General features: G+C 34.3%; 1 pseudogene; it reads left to right on the top strand.

Annotated features, from left to right (window-relative positions):
* Positions 1-569: 569 nt before the first annotated feature.
* The window catches only part of LOC103296663 (tyrosine-protein phosphatase non-receptor type 2-like), a 41,745-nt pseudogene continuing 25,205 nt past the window's right edge, over positions 570-17,109 (top strand).

The following is a 17,109-nucleotide window of genomic DNA, read 5'->3' as shown; positions in this document are numbered from 1 at the left end:
CAAAGTGAAAATTGTTGCTATGAGGTGGAGACTTCAGAGAGAATAGGAAAAAGTTAACCTCCCAGCTAATAATGGACATTTGAAGGTACTCCTCGATGATACTGATATATTTCCTTATAATTCATGCACCAGAGACTACATGGAAACGAGCTTTACAAACACAAGCAGTGGGGGAACATGCATGCTTTTTTTCTTGGGACTTTGTCCTTTGTGTTTGTGGTGATGCTTCTGGGGACAAAGGAAATCTGTTCAAACACATTTACGAAAATCAGTTTTAAAATCCTATTGTGGATTTCTATATGTATACAATGCACATCGTGGAAACAGATTAAATAAACAGTGGACAGATTATCAGTGGACAGAGTAAGAAAATAAAATATTATTTTCTTTCTGTTTAAACCAAATATATAGGTTTATCTTGAATGTATTGATAAGCTAGTGTGATGCATTCTTCAATATATTTCCTTTTTAAATAGTCATTATATACCTCTCCAAGTTAGGAATCAAGATTAAACAGGATTAAAGAGGTTGCCAATGAACCAATAGCTACTACATAGTTGGAGTCGAACATGAACCCAGGTGAGTTTGGTGCCTAAATCTTTAGCATGTCGGTAAACAACAGGATGGCACAGAGGCTGATGTGTAAGACCTATTTTGGGTTTATAATAAAGGAATTCAGATAATGTTTTGTCAAGAGACCAAACACAAGAGCAAGATAATAATAGTTCTCAATTTGAAAAAGAATCTCAACATCAAAGAAAATTATAAGGTCCAATATCAGTATTCATAGTTTTTCCCTGTGATGGTTTTGCAACAAACTATGAAATTAGCAGAGATTACAATTGTTGTCTGGGTTCCCTTTTCCCCATTTGATTATACATACAGATTCCTTTTTACATACTCATCAATTACATTTGTAAATGGTGTTAAAATACAAACAACTCTGTCACATAGACATCAATTGCAACATTTCTTACTAAGGTGTCAACATTATATTAGATCCTTAAATGAAAATAAATGTTAATAGAGAACTGATTATTACATTTTAATTTTTTTTCTCTAGTTCAACCTGTTGCTACAACTACTGAGTAGGCAGAGAAATATGCATTTAATAGGAATGTTAATATCATACTAGTTGATTGTTTCCATAAAAAAAAAACTTATTCTCAAACAAAATAACACAATACCTATCAAGGTCTAGCTTTGTAGTTGAATTTTTAATATAAATGGCAGTGATCCAGAAAAGTAGCATGTTAGGGGGAAAAACAGTGTTTTCAGACCTTTAACCACTGTGGGAATGGTACATACAGAATAGCCAAAGAACAGCCAAAAATCCCATTTTTAAGTGACAATTCGGAACCTATCTAAATAATTTAGAGTACTAAGCATTGTCTCTATTTTCTCAAAAATCCAAGTTTTGATATACTAGAGGTCAACCAAAGATATTTCAAGTCTTTCTTAAAATCAATTTATTTTTCCTTTAAGTTTATAATTTATATTACTTTTATTTTTTCATATTTTCTTTTATTGCCTTTTGCTCTACCAGTCAATTAAACATTCATTCTATAAGAATGACTAAGTCATTAAAAACTGGGAAATACTGAAAAATTGTCACAGTCTAGAGGAGCCCAAGGACATGACAACCAAATGTAATATGGTAACGTGAATGGAATCCTGGGACAGAAAATGGACTTTAGGTAAAAACTAAGAAAAGGCAAAGGAAGTATGGAACTTGGTTAACAATGATGCATTAATATTGGTTCATTAGTTGTGATAACTGACCACAGTTATGTAAGATGCTAAACAATGGGGAAAACTGAGTGCAGGGTATACAGACCACTTTAGATTCTCTTTACAACTTTTTTATGTCTAGAACTATTTTAAAATTTAATTGTAAAAATAAAGAATGACTAGTCCAAATAGGAAGATGTAGAGGTAGAATTAGCAGTATCTATTTTGTCTATAATATCTCGTTAGGTATAGCAGAACTAAAATATGTAGAAAATAAATTATTTTACATGAGAAACTAAAAAAGAAGTTATAATATTTTTTTTCCTCCTCTGTAAGCATCCCTCTCTGCATTATTTCAAATTATGTTGCTTCTCAAGCCATGCTGCTGGCTCAGGGAAAATATGGCACATGTTTAATTTTTTTCCTCTAACCACAGAGATGACTGGGTAATGATCCAATCATTCCCTTACTCAAATTGCCTCGTGAGGGATGGTTTGCACATTAAATGTTCCTCAGATGGATGTCAGACTGGGTGGGGTCAAGTGGGTCAAAAGAGTGGAAATAAAGTGCTATGTGCAAGTCATTTTCAAAGGCTCAGAATAATCAGCAGACAGCTCTAAGAGGCTGAGTTAGCAAGACTATTCTATCTGCTCGTCCTCACAATAAACAGGTGAGAACACACATTTTCAACCTAAAAATAAACAAACAAAAACAAACAAACAAATAAAAAACTGGCATGTAAAATGGCCACTTAACCTGTTTTCTAATCCTCACCCAAGGATTTTTTAATTATTACTGATTTGAGAGAGAGAGAGAGGGAGAGGGAGAGAAAGAGAAAAAAAATCAATGTGAGAGAAACATCAATCAGTTGCCCTGACTGGGGATCGACCTCACAACCTAGGCATGTGTCCTGGCTGGGAATCGAACCTGCTCGGGCTAACCTTTTTAAACATTATATATATGGAAAGTGTTTTGGGAAGCATTGTTTCTGGTGGCAGTCACCTGAACCGTTTCCTAAACACATTTTTGCAGAAACCAATATTCTGAATAAGAGAATATAAGGAAAGAGCTAAGCCAGATTTTACTCATGTACTACTCAGGATCATTCTTAACTTTTTTTCTTCTTAAAAGGAAGAGATGAGTCAACATTAATCTATCTCACTTAATTTAAAATGACATCATATTACTTACACAAGTGTAAGAGCCAAATGAAACATAGGCAAGGTTATTTCTGATGCCTTCTGATCTTCTGCAGACAGCTAAGAATAATGTCTGATGTCCACAGCCCCCTAATTCTGTTTTCTTTGCCTTTTGTTCAAGCATTACCCTTCATTACTCCACCTTCCCAAATTCACCTGTCAGCAACACCTAACATTTTTCTCTTGGATTCTTGCCAGAGTCAGGACAACTTATGTAAATCAGATAGTAATTCATGATGTGTTTTTCCCTCATAATGCCATTCAGTTCTATGGGAGCAAGTCAGAACACATCTCACACAATGGATTGAAATTTTCATGAAAGCAACATTTATATTATAACATTTCCAAAAGTGATATTATACAGCGACCTAAAACCCATAATGATCAATCGAGTAAAGAAACACCTGGCATTTTGATTTATAGCATCCCCAATTCAGGTATTCAAAATCCATGTTCATTAATTGCTCTGATATTTTTATAAATAAACCAGAGGTCTGGTGCATGAAATTTGTGCATGGGTAGGGCCCCTAGGCCTTGCCAACGATCAAGGCCAATCAGGGCCTTCCTTCGTTCCATACCACCCCCTGTGGTAGTGCCTGTCATAGTGAGCAATCAAACTCCCAGTCTCCCAGTCGAATTCCTGAGGGGATACTTTGCATATTAGCCTTTTATATAGAGAGATTATATACATTTAATATGGCACATACAGGAAAATTATAAACCATATCTGTATCCAACTCTAGGGGTTTGTAATCCTTATTCTGCCTATTAACCCCCTGGGGGAGCTTATTCATAATATAGATACTTTGGACCCATTCCTAGTGATTTTGATTAGATTAGGGTAGAGTGGAGAAATCAGAATGTTAATAAGCACTCCTGGAAAATGAAGCAGATGGTCAATGGAATGGGCTTTGGCAATACCTCCACTCTCTCTGATGTGCTCCTTAGACCTAAGGTAAAAGAAAATTCAAAATATTTCCCAAAGAATTTTTATTTTAGGCCATAATGCAATAAGAAAAATCATTCTTATTCCTCCCTGTAAACAACTATTAAAATTGGAGAAAAAATACCCCCAAAATGCATTTGTTCAGAGATCTGACAGCAAGTAAAGTTAGAGCTATGAACACAGAGATGATAAAAATGAAAGAACCTTATTAGACCCTTATTTTTTCCCTGAAAGCAATTTTGGGATGATGAAGCAAGGGAGGAGGTTCCCATCCAGATCCTGCAGTTGAGGGCGACTGGACATAGTGAAGCTGAAGTGACAGGGCAATATAGGGCAGAGTTCAAGAAACAAGGGTGCTATTCATAAAATATATCCCCAGAAATCTGTATAGGGTCTCTTTTAGAATTTTCATAGCAAAAGGCTGCATATCTATAGCAGCAAACTCTGCAAAGCTAATGCAGACTACCTGGAGGGTAGAAGCCAAACAGTTCCCTGACACAGAGAATGAGAAAGGTTCCTCTCCATGAAGCCAGAGTGCAGACTGAGTAGTGGTCACCTGAGGCATTCAGTGGGGATCCCAGAGGAGTCGTGCCTGACATTATGGCTGAACTAGCCCAGAGTGAAGGACACTCTTGACCCACTCGAGGAAACTGTTTTGACCACCCAAGTAAACATTAAAAACAGGTCTCAAATGGATCAACAGCATCCCAGTAACTTCTGCCAGTCTCTGTGCTGTTGGCTGTATAGAATGTAAACTTTGTTCCTGGCCCTCCTAGAGATTATACTATACATAATTTTCTCTAATTAAATTATTTATCTTTTAAGTAGATAGAACTAATTGTATTTCTGACCCCAAGAAATCTGTTATATGTATGCAAAGCTCATTTCCTGTCCTTAACTCTATGCCGCTGCTGTTTCACCTGCCTCTGGTACTGTGAATGTGTCATACATTTGAGCATCTGCCTATATACCATTCCCTCAACGAAGACCTTTCAGTCATCATTTAAGACCTTGTCCAGATGATGTCCTTTCATGGAGTTGTTATCTCTTCTTTAAATCATGTAGTGACTTTCCTCACTGTCTTTTCACAGCACTGTTTCTAGATGACTCTTTTGGCATGTATTAACGATTTATAAGATGTCTTCCTCAAGTCACTGAGCGCCTCAAGGTGTAGAGAGATGCCTTATGCTTTCTATAGTATCTCTGACAATAAAACTAAACTGAAACCAAGGACTTGTAAAGTAGTAGCAGAAATAACAATGATAATTGTAAATAAGACAACACGGAAATATAAGTATGATGTGGTTTGAATACTCTTCTAAGCACTTGACATGAATTATATCATTTTAACCTCAATTATACAAGTTGAATATTATTATCCCTGTTTTATAGAAAATAAATGCAAACTAGAAAGACAGCTTTTTAGAAAGTATTTCAGCATAAACTGAAAATGGTTAGCTCAATTCTAAGAACAAAATAAAAAAAGTGACTCCTAGAGGCAAAGAGGCCCATCTTACCCATATCATTCCAATGTTGCCATTTTGCATATTGTTGTTTTTCTGATTAAAAATTAGCACTAATTTATCTCCATTCTTCTCTCAGAACACTGAAAAGAATGACTGAGCATGTAATGCTCTCTCACATATTTTTGAAATAACACATAATATTTCCTATTTCTCAAGCCTTTTACTGAGGGCAATTAAAATGTTTAGTGCAAAATCTGACTATGAAAACAGAACTATACTATCATTTTTCCACCTCATGCAAGAACAAAGCTTAGTCTCTATTCATAAAAAGAACAGACTTACAAATATTACTCTTTGCTTATTTAAACTGACAATTTTTGTCACTTCTTAAATGAAAACATTACTGAAACTTAGCTTATGGCACACAGTAAGCTCTGCTATATGATGGAATCATGATTATTATCCAAATTAGAACCCACGTATGTGCTCAGAGACATAAAGGAATACAAACTAGTAAAATATACATCTCCTTTTTTTAATGTGTATGAAAATTTTAATTATTTGTTCTAGGTGGAAAAAAATATAATTTCTTATGTTTTATTCCCTGATACTATAAATGAAACTACATTGTTATATATCATCAATTATAAAGAAGGCCAATAAAATTAAAAAGTTACAATACAGAGGGGAAAAGCATGCTAGGGAGAATTTATAAAATTGGGGAAATTGTGGAGCTGATTAGACATCATTTACTGAATTGATCTTAATATTCATAGTTTAGGTCATGTTCTAGAACAAATGCTATTGACCTTAATACTTTGGCACAGCAAACAGTGAAGTTCTTGGAACCATTTTCAGCTTTTAGTTTTATTGTCCGTGTATCACACAAAGAGACCTCGGGAACCTCTACGTGTATTCTTAACCAGAATAGCATCCCCTGAAACTGTAGACAATGCCTATCGGTCTGTATTCTGAGAATCTTAACAAATGTATTTTCAAGGAACCTGGAAAATTCCTTCAGGGAGACAGCTATAATAGAGAAAATAAAAGTATAACTGAGAATGGTATAGTTCAAAATGGAGCAATAACATTTTTCCTTAGAAATATTATACTGTTTTTTTTTTCTTTGACAAATTTTAGTTTTAAAAAACAATATTATCTTTCCACATGCCAGGCAATTATATAAAGTAAGATGTCTTGAAAAATATATGCATTAAATATATTAAGGTAAAAAGTTAACTTATTGTAATGTGAAGGAGATACCGAGAGAATAGGCTTTTTGTTTGAAGACTTACAATATACTTCTCCAAACACAAGTCAAAGTTGACATTTACTTAAAGAAAAAAAATTATAAAATTTTATTTTTCACCTAAGTCATAGTTGTTTTTGTCTACTTCTTCTTCATCCTCATCCTCATCACTATTTTGATTATTTGGGTCCTATCACACAAGCTGCATTTTACACCTTCTCAGACCTCCCCTTCTCAGGCCTCTTGCAGGAAGAGAGGAGGAAAAGAAAAACATTGTCCTAAAGGTTGTTCTGAGGAAAAGTCAGAGGAGCAAACACTTTTAGACATTTTTTTAATTGAATTGCACAAAAAAAAACCTCTTCCATTTTAAGAAGTAACATTACTATCATGGAAAAATGAGAATAAAAGAATAGCTCTCCCTGACTTATTCATCCAAAAAAATAGAATTTTAAAGAATATATTAAATAGCATGCCTAATTTGAAAGCTTTCACCTTCTGAAACACATAAACAAGAATATTCTTATTCTTAGAAGAATGTTTCATTTTATGTAACACAAGAATAAGAAAAGTAATCCATGTGCTACTTATGAGACAGATCTAAAGCAACAGGATTTAAAATGAAGAGAGAGGAAGAAGGTAAATAATGTTGAATGCAATGCCATAAAATTTAATGTTTAGTTTAATGTTTTATAGCATTGCATTCATGTCACCAAGTTAGAATGTGATAAAAATGTAAAAGGATTAGAATAGCAGTGTCAAAAGGTGATGTGACTCCCAATGAAAAAGAAAAAAGACAAAGTGGAATTTATTGTTAACTATAGTATGGGAAATCTATGCTAGTCAGGCATGGTTTTCCTGAGCAGAGAAAACTGCTCATACAGGGCCTTAGGGAAGCTTGGAATTCAAGAATTCATGGACTTTCGGAGACTTAAACTGGTTGACATCTCGTTTAGAAGTGCAGTTACTTAGGTGAGAATATTTTCCATTGGTTGGCAGTCAAACACATGTTTACTGGTGTGAGTTTGTTCCTGATTGGCTGACTTCTAGGATACAGGAGCTACCATTAATTGGCTGACTTACAAAAGCATGTGGACCAAGGCTAGTTGTTGCTGATCAATTAAATACATTTATAACCAATTCTGAATATTACTCATTGTCATGGCTACACAACAGTCATTTCACAAGTTTGTGGAAACATTTTTAATTTTCACTAGCTGTAAAACAAAACATTTCTTTAATTACGTATTTTATTTAATCTTTTGGTTTATGTAGTAGATTGAATGCTGCCCTTGAAAAAGATATGCCAAGTACTTGGTACTGAGACCTGATTTCGGGGAAAAGGGGTCTTTGCAGATATCATTACAATTAGGATACCGAGATGAGATCATCCCAGATTATCTGGGTAGACCCTAAATGTGCTTGCGTGAGTTCCTACAGGAGACAGAAGAAGAGACCGGGAGAGTAGAAGTCCATAAGAAGACAGAGACAGAGACTGGAGTGATACAGCCCCAAGGGACTCCTGGGGACACCAGAAGCTGTAAGAGGCAGAGGATTCTCCCTTTGTGACTCCAGAGGGAGTGCAGTTCCTCAGATGCCTATAGTTTACACTTCTGGCCCCAGAACTGTGAGAGAACAAACTTCTGTTGCTTTAAGCCCCCAAGATTGTGGGAATTGTTATGACAGCTATAAAAATAACACAGAGACCTAGAATAAACCCTTGATAAACTTATTTTCCAATAGAAATGCATGTCTGGCATAGTTGATTAGTCCTTGCATATATAAAATGTCTTTTGTCACTAATATAAGACAGATCATCTAATTTATAAAGGGAAAAAGCAAACTGGCAAAAATTTCCATAGCTAACACTATAGGGTCTCCCTTATTGTTGTCAAATATGAAACCACAATTTAGGATGCTATAAATTATTTTGGTTAAAAATGTTCCCTGTAAAATTTACAGAGGTTGTTCAGTGATCTTATAATATTTAACATGGAAGTGGAAGCTGGGGTCAATCTCCTGCTGTTTCTTTAGGTATATTTGGTTTTACCTGTCTAGATCAGTCGAAGATAATTTCTTTGAACTGCAATTTTGAAAACCTCACAAAAGCAAGTTAAACTCATTATTTATGATCCCTGCCGCTAGTGAATACATTTATCTACATGTATACATTTTTTTCCAGGACTAGAATAGTTTCAGCTATTATGTCACTAATTATTTCATATGCTCCATTTATTCAGTTCATTTGGGGTAGAAATATGATCTGCATCTTGAGCTGCTGTTTTCTATTCTTCATAGCTTCATCTGCTACCTAATCCTTTCCATCATTTCTTAATTCCTCTGTTTTCAGGTAAAGTCTGTGTAATTGATTGCCCCACCCCTTTTAATCTTTATTTCCTTAGGTTATTAGATGACTCTGGTTCTTTATATTCTCATCCAAGTTTCTTTTTCTATTTATTTCCCAATCACATTTTTATTAAAGTTGTGTTTTAATTTAATAATGTACATAATTTCTTCAATTTTATAGAATTAACATGATGTAATGTTAAATCAGTTATAACTTTCAATTTGTGTTTGTTGTAGATATTTTTAAAATATGTTCCATTTCATCAATGTTTTGTTTTTATGTTGCAGAATAGTTTAAGAGTCCAATTTTCTTTTATTCCCTGTTTTATTGGGAGTTTTTTTTGTGTTTTTTTTTTAGTCTTTGAGATTAAAAATATTCAGTGTTTTTGGTCCTTAGATTTCCTTGGTGTCCCTTAATATTTACTTAAATCTACTTAGAATTATTCTATTAGTAATTAAACCTGTTTGTTGATAGTTATAAACATACTAATCCAGTGCTTCAACATCCTCAAAGATTTTACAAGGAACCTAGTGCCAAGAGGACTAGAGACATTTTTGAGTCTATGTATTTTATTCTTTGGGTTTGGTTAAAATGTGGTCCTGAGGCCAACATTTCATACTCACCTTACTTCTAGGCCTGGTCTTCATCTGAGTATGTGATGGGACCTGCTCCCTACTGAGCTCTACTACTACACTAGGGAGAATAAACTCAGCATCCACCTGCCACACTTTTGTATTTAGGGTGCCCATAATTTTCTCTAGGATGGCAATACAGCTTCTTTCAAATGCTATTGACTTACACTGGCAAAAGCTAGTTTGTGTGTTCCTGTTGATTTGGGTGTGTCTCCCTAATAGACATAAGCTTCTTGAGGGCATGAATAACATACTTTTATTCTATGAATACCTAACATGTCATTGCCTGACATGGAGAAAAGAATTGGTGTCTATGTGATGGGACCTAAATAAAATGTTTCTTAGTAGTATTAAGACTAAAACCAGGTAATACAATCAAAGCTGTTGATACAAAGGCTGATTTTCTTATTTTTCTTTTATTTCACCTTATTATTTTGTTTGCTGTTTTTGTTTAGTTTGTATAATTTTATTTTTCCAAGGTGGTCTAATCCATTGCAATTTTTACTGAAATTATTAGAACTGAAACTAATTGAATACATTAAATTGTTCTAGGAAGATTTTTTAAGGTAGTTATAGCTTCCCAAATTTTAATACTCATGAATAGCCAGAATTTTACATAAATCATTTTTAGTGATCTTTAATAGACATTGTTTTCTGAATCCAGAAAAGATGAGCCATTCATTATGTAGATGTTTATACCCAATACCAATATTTTAATGCCTTTAAAATAAATGAGGGCCAAATTTGGAGCAAAACATTTCTGTGTTTTTCCATAGTAGTTCAGCCTAAAATATATTGGCAATTTGCTAAATACTTCTGGCATACAAAGGAGTGAAAAGAAAATATTCATGACAGAACTGTAGATTAAGAGTTATAAAATGATTAACTAATGACTACCTATAGTTATCTAAAAAAAAAAAAAAACCTTAAAATTATACACTTACATTATTCCGAAATTTGTATGCCATATGAAAACAATTTTTCAGAGTATAGATGGAGAGATTTATTATTTGAATAATAGGATGCAAATCTTAATATTACTTTTACTACCACAAAATATAAGACTATTTTAATGCCAGTTGAAAAGGAAGCATTTTCAAACTATTCTTATAATCCTCTTTCATGATAAGTTGTTTCTATATGACTATTTGGAATAAAGTATTTAGTTTTTGTGTTGTTTATTCTGTGTGTGTTTTTCCAAAGTAGTTGAACACATATGTTCAGCAGACTGGCTTCAATATTCAAAGAAAACTAGGCAATGCTGTGGTACATGAACCTCAGAGAAAGCTAGAGAAGAAATTTGTTATGCCATTCTTGCAATAGTTTAGATGTAGCAGAGACTACAGTTGTCCCCAGTATTCAGTTGTCTTTCCCCCCTTTAATGTTAGGACATATTATTTGAACATATTAATATCTAGAAAGATGACTTTATTCCCCAGATGTCCTTGAGATGGATGTGGCCATGTAATTAAGGTCATGTAATTAAGGTCATGGGAGCAGAAAGATTTGTGTCCAGCTAATGAGAAGCAGTCTTAGAGAGAAGCATAGAGCCTTCTGCATCAATGCTGCTTTGTGGTATGGAATGTAATAATAACCAGAAGTGGGAAAGCCATTCTGGATCATGAAGAAGCACATATATATAAAGCAAAGCAGAGAAACAAGGATTGCCATGCATCTCTGACCCACATAGCATCTCCCTGGCCCTGGACTACCTATCTTGTTTAAGCCACAGTCATTTTGGGCTTTCTGACACAGGAAGCCAAAAACAAAATCAACTGATAAACCAAGTACACCAGACACATTAACCAGAGTTCTCAATTGCAAACAATGGAAAATATGGACAGATTTTTATATATTAACTCTTCTTTTTTCCAGGCATACTGCCACCTTTGGTTATAATAACACAATTACATAGTACACATTACAATGTAATTGAAGCCACTGAAATAATCCTACTTATACTTTGTTCATGTCTTTTTCAAGTACAACCTGACCAACTTGATTAATCTTAAAAGGATTAGAGACATCTTAAAACTACTTTTACAGTATCTAATGCTTCAGGGACTAACATATTTATCACTGATTTCCATTACCTTTCCAATAGAAAGGTAATGTTTAGAACTTTTTTAACCTATAATCTGGAAATGCATCTGATTTTTACCCTTTTATCTATATTTTTAGCAAACCATTATACACTTTAAATAAATAATACTATGAAGTGATGACACAACTCTCATGGAAGCCTATCACCATTATCTCACACAAGCACAAGTCTATCTTCTGAGTTGGAAGGTTCTGGTTCCCATGGAATGTGTTTTGGGCAAGTGAAGTCTGGTAGAAGATAGATTTCAATTAAGTCTGCCTCCTACAAATAGTCACAGAAAATGTTAGAAACTTAGAAAAATAAGTCATCAAATACGAGGTCAAAGGGATGGTTACCAAAAGGGAGAGAGTGGGTAGATGGATGAAAAGAGGAAGGAGAATAGAGTCAGTATTATTGTAGTAAGTTTACATGGTGACAGATGGTTACTAGAATTTGTGAGGTGATCACACTGTAAGGTATAAAAATGTTGAAACATTCTATTGTACACCTGTGCACTGGTGGGGTCCCTCGGCCTGGCCTGCAGGGATCAGGCTGAAACCTGCAGTTCGACATCCCCAGAGGGGTCTCGGACTGCAAGAGGTCACAGGCCAGGCTGAGGGACCCCACTGGTACACGAATCCATGCACTGGGCCTCTAGTAACCAATATAAGATTGCATATCAACTATATATTTTTATTATTTTTATTGATATTTTAGAAATAGAGAGAGAGAGAGAGAGAGAGAGAGAGAGAGAGAGAGAAAGAGAGGAGATGGATTTGTTATTCCACTTACTTATACATTCATTGGTTGATTCTTGTATGTTCCCTAACAAGAGATTGAACCACAACCTTGGCATATTAGGACAACATTCTAACCAACTGAGCTACCTGGACAGGGCCTCCAATTAAACTTAAATTAAAAAATAACTTTTAAAAAATGGAGATTGAAAGATAGGCAGGTTATTCTCTCCCCTCCTCACCCCCGCCAAATGTGGAAATTGAATATGTTTGAAGTCACAGACACCAGAAAATGTGAAATTATGTATATTGGGGAAAAGGAAGAGTAAGAGCCACAATAAATCTTTTGTAAATGATGTAAAAACAAGATTTTTGGATATATTACATTGGCTGTTAGTGGTATTAAGTGAAATAAGGCAACAAAAAATAGCACAGTGCCTAACACAGAGAAACCACTCAATAACTGGTAACTTAGATTGTTATTCTGTGTCTTTAACACAGAAATCCTGTCTCACATCATTTGTTATCACGCTGTTCTCTAACTATTGTTCATTTCATAAGTGGTAACCAGGGCTAACAAAAAATCCTTACCACATACTTACTCAAACACACAGTAATTCTCCATCACTAACATAAATTGATCCATATATTTTATTAAAATACTATCAAAATCTGAAACAGTCAAAATTATCACCGGCTGCAGGAGGATAAGGAAGGGCTCAAATAGCGAGGTGGTATCAGTATGAACCCACTTGCAGTCACTCTACAAGAATCTTGATTTCACCCAGAGGATTCATCCCCCTCACCCGTGTCGCCCTGAAAGCACACAATTCTCTAATGTTTTCCAGAAATTCCAGAAAGAGATAAGTACATAAATAATCTTGATTACTATAGCCTAAAAACTACTGAGAGAGGAAAAAAAAAGTAACAACAAAAATCTCAGTGAAAAGAGTGTTCAGAATGGACAACGGTTCATTTACTTTTTCAGTCTTCAGATGTTTGACTCTTCATCTGTAAGAATATTTCTCTCACATTGCACAGAATTTTTAAAGTTATACTTTAAGAATGTCATCCCCAAGTCCTAAAAATGACTATGATTGAGGTTTTAGAACGAACCTATAATCAAAATTAGAACTAGAAATCATTTCAACACTAATAAACACCCATCCAGCTGAATATTTTGACATAGATTTCCTGGTGGAGACTGCATGTTCAATGCTGAATTCATTTCTTTCTTTAAAAACACAAGCTTTTCTCATTTATTTATGATGCTTCTCGTCAGCCAGTTCTAAATAGGGACATTTTAATTACTTTTTTTTTTTTTTGCTCCCTACATTCAAACAGTTGCCAAGCCTGATTATTCCATTCACAGTAACTTGCCATTGACTTGACTTTTTCTCATTTCCACTGACATGATCCTATCTGAGTCTCTGAAGTCTTCGTTAATGTTGTTCAGTGAATTTCTATGCAACATTAAATTCAACTATAAAAGTGAACTCTTCTTGAATGTAGAATTTTATAACATAACATTCAGTGTGTAATGTTATTAACAAAAACTAATTTTTATAACATCGGTTTGTTTACAAAGCTGTAAAGATTTTTACAAAGCTGTTAGGTTCCATGAGTTAAATGTTATAAGACAATATTGTTATTATATGAAATGTTTTTATCATCCTGGGTAACTCTAAGTTTGTCTTTCTTTATAAATGGGCGTTTCCATTCTCAAAGAAAAAATATAAAAGCAGTTGTTAGCTGAGTTTTAAAATCTGGATTAAATATTCCAATATTATGTAAAATTTGATAATTGTCTCTGTAAAATCAGGAAAACTGCATAATGATAATAGTCCAATTTATCAAGAACATACCACACTTTAAATGTATATACACCTACTATACGTGAAAGAACACTGAAATACATAAAAAGAAAAATTAAATGAGTTAAATGGCAATGAAAAACCCCATAAATCAAAGCTTACTGCCCTGCCTTGCCACGCTGTTTTGCCTTCTTTGATACCAACAGGAGTTCTATCTTTTTTTTTTTTTTGTCCTTCCCTTCTCTTTTTGTCTTTATTCATTCCAGAACTTCTCCGTATTCCAAAAAGTATAACATAGCTAATCCAATAATGCAGTGGATGTTGCACAAATAGTAGCTACCTTTTAAAAATGATAATGTGATATATGATGGTAAATAAGCATATGAAAAGATGCTCAACATAATGTTATTGGGGAACCAAAAATTACAATAATAATAATATACTACTAGACACCTATTAGAATGGCTGAAATCCAAAATATTGACAACACCAAGTGCTGGTGAGGATGTAAGTCAACAAGAATTCTCATTCATTGCTGTTGGGAATGCAAAATAGAACAAGTACACTGGAAGACAATCAGCAGTTTCTTATAAAACTAAACATAGTCTTACAATATGATCTATCAATTATACAATATTTTGCTATTTACCCAAATGAGCTGAAAACATATGTGCACATAAATACCTGAACATAAATGTTTATAGCAACTTTATTTATAATTACCAAAAATTGGAAGCAACCACAGTGTCCTTCAATAAGTGATTAACTATGGCACATCCGTGTAGTAGAATATTATTCAGTGAAGCAAAATTTGCTATTGTATGAAAAGACACAAAAGAACCTTACGTGAAGGGAGTCTGTATGACTCCAACTATGTAACATTTTAGAAAAAGCAAAACTACATGTCTGGTTGCCAGAGGCTGAGGGTGAGAGAAGAGATTAATGAATAGGGGTCACACAGAGCATTTTTAGGACAGTGAACTGAGTCTGTATATGATAATACTGAATATACTACATTATAGATTTGCACTTCTTATAGAACTGCATACAACACAAAGAGTGAGCCCTAAGGTAAACTATGGACTTTAGTTAATAATAATGTATCAATATTCATTCACCATTTATAACAAATATACCACACCAATGCAAGATTTTAATAAAAAGGGAAACAATGAAAAAGGAGGATGAGGGAGAGGGAGTATATGGGAATTCTCTGTACTTTATGTTCAATTTTCCATAAGCCTAAATTGCTCAAAGAAATAACACCTATTAACTTAAGCAATTATGATATACTAGAGGCCCGATGCACAAGGATTCATACAAGAATGGGCCTTTCTTTCCCTGGCTGCTGGCACCACCTTCACTCCAGCTGGAGCAGCCTTTTTGTTCTGGCCCGGAGCTGCCTTTCTGCCTTCCCATACTGCCCAGAGGCCCAGACCGGCTTGTGTCTGTGTATGCAAATTAACCAGCCATCTTTGCTGGGTTAATTTGCATACTCACTCCTGACTGGCTGGTGGGTGTCGTGAAGGTATGGTCAATTTGCATCTTACTCTTTTATTACTGTAGATTTGATAATGTTGGTAATGATAATGACAGCTAATGTGTAACACGATTCTATATTATGGGCTAAGAAATTTAAATGTATGTTATTATTCTCCTGCTATAGATGATACGACCATTACCAAAGGCCATAAACTAGTAGTTGGGAAAGGCTGGGTTTAAACCATATCTGTCTTTCTCAAAACTCTGTATACTTTTAATCCTATAAAAGCCTACCACACTTATTGATAGTTTTTTACTGACCTTCTAAAATCAATCCCTTCCCCTTAGTAAGTCATCTTTGATGACTTACCTTTTAATAACTAAAGTACACAGGATGTTAGACTAAAAGCACCTAAAGCGAACTCTATCTTTTATCTCTTATATCCCACATCTGGGCATCCATCAAAATAAAACCCTCAGGTTAACAGCTGTTTTTAACCCTAGTTTATCTCCTAGAATTCTTGCTTTCTTTTTGTTTTTGTCCTTTGTATATTTCTTTTTATTTTAACTGCTCAAATATAGATAGATAATAGGTATTGATATAGGTATTACATTATTATTATTGATACATACAAAGCTACAAAGTCACCCAGTCTATTGCATTTTGAAAGCAAATATATAAGGGATTAAAAACACCTATGTTTTTATCAGTTACGATAGCAGAAATCACATTTAAATACTAATATGGAACAAAGACTCTGCCAAAACATAATGAGATAGATATTCACATTTAACACATGAAAAAATGAGGATCACAGAATTCAATTCATAATATGTGTAAATATGGAAGGTGGGAATTAAACTCAATCTATATCACTTCAAATCTCATGCTCTTTCTGCTATACTTAATAATTCACCAGTTAAAAAGCCATTAATAATGTACAATTAATCTGGTCCACTTACAGACTATGTGAATCCTAGAATCATTTGATTTAACAAGCATTTATTGAGTCCCTTCAGTGGGCCAGCTGCTGTTTAAGATAAAAATATAATAAATGCAGTTTCTGCCCTCCAGGTGCTCACACTCTATCAAGCAGGAATGAACCCATGACTAGAATCTACTATAAGAGGAAACAGATATTAAAAGCATAGTGTCAGTAAGAGGAAAAAAATAATAATTAATCAATTAATTAAAATGTAAAGCTTAGTTACCTAGAAATTTAATAGCCCCGGGATCTGTAAAACTTTAAGCAGGACGAGTCTTTCTGAACAAACCCTAAGGCAGGAAAGAGAAGGCAGAGGTGTCCCTTTAGTTTACATTCCTGAGCACAGAGAAATAAAGAGCAGGAACCAGATAGCATTAAGTGCCAGGCCGTGAACAGCATCAGCATCAGTACACAGACTTTCCCCAATCAGGGTGGCTAAT

Source organism: Eptesicus fuscus, chromosome 10, assembly GCF_027574615.1.
Source record: "Eptesicus fuscus isolate TK198812 chromosome 10, DD_ASM_mEF_20220401, whole genome shotgun sequence".
NCBI classification, from domain to species: Eukaryota; Metazoa; Chordata; class Mammalia; order Chiroptera; family Vespertilionidae; genus Eptesicus; species Eptesicus fuscus.
Note: the sequence above shows the minus strand (reverse complement) of the source record. Positions and strands in the feature narration are given on the sequence as shown.